The sequence below is a fragment of the Hippoglossus stenolepis genome, chromosome 5 (genome assembly GCF_022539355.2).
Source record: "Hippoglossus stenolepis isolate QCI-W04-F060 chromosome 5, HSTE1.2, whole genome shotgun sequence".
In the NCBI taxonomy this organism is placed as follows: Eukaryota; Metazoa; Chordata; class Actinopteri; order Pleuronectiformes; family Pleuronectidae; genus Hippoglossus; species Hippoglossus stenolepis.
In genome coordinates, this window is record NC_061487.1 from 9,308,828 (window position 1) to 9,314,400 (window position 5,573).

The window sequence follows — 5,573 nt, forward strand, 5'->3', positions numbered from 1 at the left end:
GGCTGAGTTTTGCCCTTTTAAACAAGTCGCTCTCACTATAGAATGCCAGATTAATGGAGCAGTCCTTATAAAATGTACAGGAATTAAATCGACTTATAAAGGTAAGTTCACTTTGGTATTTAATACTGATGTTTAACCCGAATTTAGAAAGCACATATATATACACAGAGGAAATAACTAAAAAGTGCCTTGAACCTCTTAATATTTCAAACGTTTAGCATTTAATCTTTTGAAGGACCAACAGCCAGAGGCTACCAGTCTATTAATACCTCATTGAGTGTCCATGCAACCGTTATTATTTTTGCTCTACTTAATCCGGACTGTCTGTTGAAACTCTATGAAATGCACTACATTTGGTCCAACACAAATAGTTTGAAGGTGTGTTAAGTATCAGGTTGTTGTTAAATTAATCATCTGGGGCCAGTTGTTCAAAAGATTTTAATCCGGATAAAAGTAATCCAGATTGGATCAAATCCTGAAAACGGGTTGTTCAAAAGAAAAAGGGGATTCTGAAATCAAACCTTTAGGTAGGATTGGGATACATTTGATCCTACTCTGACTGTGTATGATTAATTTGAATATAAGAAAATGCAAATAAACAACATCTAATAAAAATAATCAAGTTATACAACATTTGCATCATGTAGTATGGATACCTATTTATTTACATTTTGCATTGGAATTGTTTAACCATTACAATGATTAAGTAGATGAAACAGAAATTAGGCTCCATATCAACCCTGTCAGTTGAGTAAAATGAAGAAATAGTAAAGGTTTTTGATCACATCAAATAATTCCCCGAATAACTTTCAATATCAATCACATTTTTTGGAATCTAATACTCTTTTGTCACAGGTCTCATCATAAATTAAGTATTGTGAATGTTTTTTTTTCACTGTTTTCTGTTGGACATTTAACATTTTTATAATTTAACGTGTACAAATTATCTACAAATTTCTTTTGTCTATTTGTTTATTTTCGTTGTTGGTCAGATGAGGGTTCTGACGGTTTAAAAGAAAGTTAAAATGTCAGGGTTTGTTTTGTATTGTTTTTTGCCATTTCCTGTCTTTTTAAATAAAAACGTTCACCAAAGTGACTCCACACTGGCTATTCAATGTGTAGTTCTTCACATAGCTAGTAGCATATATTGGGATGTGTAGTCCTATTTAGATTGATGCTTATCCGGATTTGGTCATTGTAAAAAGTCTATCTGGATCAGAATGATCCAATCCAATGTCGCTTTGAACAACCAGGATAAAAGTAAAATGGATTACGTAATCTGAGGTAGCAAAATCCAGATCACTTTTATCCAGATTAAATCTTTTGAACAACTGGCCCTTGGGTCAACTTCATCTTCCCTTTTGTGAAATCTTTGAGAATGTATGAGCTACTGATGTTGCTACCAACCACGTTCTTTCTCTTGAGAGTTTTCTTCTCTACGACCATATCAGATGGAACATAAGGTTTCTGTAAATGAGGGATTCCCACGGAATCTAGAAATTTTAAATAGGCATAAACAAAGTAATTTTATTTTGAAACCTATTAAGCAAGGTCTTTAGTAATCTGGACTATAAATCTCAAAACCTATGTTGACACAATACACAATTTTTATTCACATTTCCACCAAAAAGCCTAGAAGAACAAATTATTATTATTATTATTTAATAAAAGGATAATTTCATGACTTTATTGTGGTTACCACCAGTTTAGTTAATAATGCAACATATCAGATATAATTAATTTGCTCAAGGGCTTTAGTGCTTGAGGCTACATCGATACTACTGCTCTAAAACTCCAGAGTAGTGTGGACACCAGTCGTAAACATCGCAGAGTTGATGTGTCAAAAACATTGTAGTACTGATGTAGTCTGAGTGAGTGAGTGAATATGTTTAGCAACCAATGAGACACAATTCAATGAAGCAGAAATAATATAACACATGTTAAATAATGTAATAACAGCTACACATGACTAGGCCTATTTTAAGACTTTTCTGACAGCTGACCTTTCTCTTTGCCATCTCCTGTACCCCTCCAGGAGTTCTGGGTCACTGTGCACTTTCTCTCAAAGCTTTTTCAACAAAGAAATCCTGTTAATAATTTAATCAATTCAATGGTAGACCTGTAGATGCACTAAAATGTCCCGCTAAAATAGCACTAGCAGATTTTGTGTGTTTTTTGGTAAATATCTGAATGTGCCACTTTTGACCCTCAATACTTCCAATATAACCATAGATACTGGAAATACTGTGGTGCTACATGCTCCGCACAATACCAGGAATAAAATCAATTTGAATCAGTTAATTAAGGGCATGCCAGTGTAGCGGTATATGAGATGTGTGTTGCAGAGGATGAGAGGAAATAGCATGTTTTACTAACAGTAATGAAGCCGTTATCACTCAGTAAAAAAATGGAGATGGTTCATGTACTGGACATGGAACTTATTTACCTTTATATTGATCATCTAAGCTTTTTTCAAACAAATAATATCTCATGTTGCAGCAATGAGAATAAATGTTGTCCAGTACAGGGGTAGGAGAAGGAAATGTTCATTTTTCAGTGTGAAAAACTGAAGAGATTTAGCTTATGTGGTTGAATTGAAAGAATACAGAGGCTTTTACAGGATCATGAAAAATGTTGTGGCGGATGAGAGGCATTGTTGGACATGTGTTTTTCTATTAAATAAATGTAAATTGAAAATGAAATACTGTTATACATCATGTTTTATCATACTACAGGACTGGATGAACAATATGCATTATGAAGAATGACGATTGTTGTGTATATCCTAAAATGCAATCAACGATCCTCTGAAATGAATATGAACGCATTGCAGTAATGAGACTTTCAGCTTAAAAATGTATTAGAATTCAATAATAATGACTTATTATGTGTAAATATCACACTGTGCAAGAAAGAGCACAACATTATCTTTAACATTATGTCATCAAACGGTGTTATCAGAGGAATATCAAAGGATACTCTGAGAAGTTACACTAAAAGCTGGCACCAATATCTCACAACATCCAGGTTTGACACATAAAAGAGTGACGTTTTGTTGATCAATCAATAACTTTCACTAACTTTTGGAGTCTAATAAAGTTTTCACGCTCGCCGTTATGCAGTAAAACTCTGGTGAGAACAAGCACGGAGTTTAACAAATATAGACAATAAAACCAATACTGACGTGGAAAAGTACATGAACTGTTACTACAATGCAGCACTACTTGTTCAACTGAAAATCATATTTTGAGCCATTTGCCTGTCCTCTGCATCGGTGAGAAACAACAATGGCGACTGTGGAGTTTGAAGTGGGACCCTGACTTTTAATAACCATACATGTGTACAAAAGTAAATTAGTTAATTAGTTCATGTACACAAATGATATCAATACACCTCAAGTACGGCTTTGAGACCGTCCCTCTGTAAATCACTCTTTTTTTTTTTTTTGCAGTGGCAGTATGAGGTTAATCCGAGGTGCTATTGCTGCTAGGTGAAAATTATATCCATCACCCCTCTTTGAAGACCTGAAGTATAATTGACAATGGCAATTTTTGATGGTCTCTATGGCGACTAAAAATACTATGAGTATTTCAGCAGTTTTCCAACGCCCTGATGACTAATAGATGTTTTGAGGTTGCACCATGCACTTCCTGAGAAGGTAATATTTCCCAAACTAATAACTTTACAAACTTTAAATGACTAAATAACTTTTTATTTAGATAAAGTTTCATGCACGTTTCTTGGTTTGATCGTTTGTTGAAGACTTAGGCCCACTCCCATTTCACCCCTTGGCCCTACCCCTTGTTTTCGAGGGTTATCTTGCCCCTTGAAACGGAGTCACAAGGGGGAGTGGTTATAATCTTCCCCTACGAATTGGGACAGCCTTTCAAGAAGCCGTTACGTCATCAGTAGTCGTCCCGAAAACCCGATACGTCATCAATAGTCGGCGGGATTTTCATGCAAAATAAGACAGCGCTCGCAATCTTTTTTCCAAGGTTGTTGTGAAAAAAAGGGACCACAATACGTTGAAATGATATTAAACTAAGATATTACAATCATTATCGTAATTTGTAAATCCTTATTAATGGAGAAAATACTAAATTTGCCGGTGATTCGCAAGGCATTCTGGGTACCCCTCTGTTTGAAGTGAGAGTCTGAAAAATGGGAGGGGTTTACAGCCCCAACCGTAAGAAGAATATATATATATGATCAAGTCCCGTTCAGTAGGGATTGTATCTTTATATGTATAGTACATATTTCATAACATAGTATTCATATATATATATTTCATCAACATAATGATATATTAGGAAGTTGGTCACATGAAACCACATGTGCTTGAAACCATAACAGAGAGGTGTGCGGAGCGGAGTCAGGCTGTGTTGAATGAGACTGGTCGTCAGCTTTGCGCAGTGGCAGTATCGTAGCCTATGAGGTTTATCCGAGGCGTGATTATTGCTAGTTGAAAACTTTACCCAATACCCCGCCTAGACGACTTGAAATATAGTCGGCGACGGCAATTTTTGTCGGTCTCTAAGGAGACTCCTAATTTTGTTGAAACATAAATACTACTGAATACAAAGGGAGCACTGATATGACCACTTGTTTCTTTCTTTCAACTTTAATATGTATGTTTTATTTCTGTTCACTAACGAGATGTATCAGGTTTAACAAATATGGATCCTTTATTTATTTAGCTTTCTAAAACACGACCAATTCTTTACTAAGCAAGCGACTGATTTGTTGTTATAATGTCACTAATGACAGGGTCGAAACTTGTTTGTTATTTTAGTCCGCCTGAATTTAGAGAACCTTAAACAAAGACGTACCGGGCGTGACGTCATTTACAGTGGTAACCTATTTTAGTGTTGTTTTTTATTTATCTAAAGTTACATGTGTGTTTCTTGGTCTGATCGTTTGTTGAAGCCTTCACACATCACACATCACTGCTACATGAAACCACGTGTGCTTCAAACCATAACAGAGAGGTGTGCGGAGCGGAGTCAGCTGGTGTTGAATGAGACTGGTCGTCAGCTTTGCGCAGTGGCAGTATCGTAGCCTATGAGGTTTATCCGAGGCGTGATTATTGCTAGTTGAAAACTTTACCCAATACCCCGCCTAGACGACTTGAAATATAGTCGGCGACGGCAATTTTTGTCGGTCTCTAAGGAGACTCATAAGATTGTATAAAAACAATAAATCAACATATATTGTGTTTCCAAATTGATAATAGTGTGTGGAATCGAACTTGGCATTAAGGGCAGACTGTTGCCAGCTACAAAAGTACAAAATCTACCTTTGAATTGTAATGTTGTACCACAAACTAGATATAATCAAGTAATGTACAATAAAAGCACATCCAATGTGGCCTCCAGTCCAGTTTTGAGACCCTCCCACTGTAAATCACTCTGTGAATAATCAATGATTATTAATGACATCTTGAAATTCATGGTTTTAACGTGTAAAATCATAATTTGCAATGTGAGGCTGACGATTCTTCCCCAAGGCCATCACAACCCTGAACTCTAGAACACAGTGACCCAAACTCAAACCAACATGCACTGATGCAATAC

General features: G+C 35.9%; 2 non-coding genes and 1 pseudogene across 2 annotated transcripts; all 3 read left to right on the forward strand.

Annotated features, from left to right (window-relative positions):
• Window positions 1-3,439: 3,439 nt before the first annotated feature.
• Window positions 3,440-3,570, forward strand: LOC118110316 (annotated as a pseudogene).
• Window positions 3,571-4,401: 831 nt separating this feature from the next.
• Window positions 4,402-4,542, forward strand: LOC118110309. Its single transcript, XR_004696930.1, has one exon. It is a non-coding gene; the product is annotated as a U4 spliceosomal RNA (small nuclear RNA).
• Window positions 4,543-5,032: 490 nt separating this feature from the next.
• LOC118110332 lies at window positions 5,033-5,173 on the forward strand. Its single transcript, XR_004696952.1, has one exon. It is a non-coding gene; the product is annotated as a U4 spliceosomal RNA (small nuclear RNA).
• Window positions 5,174-5,573: the final 400 nt, after the last annotated feature.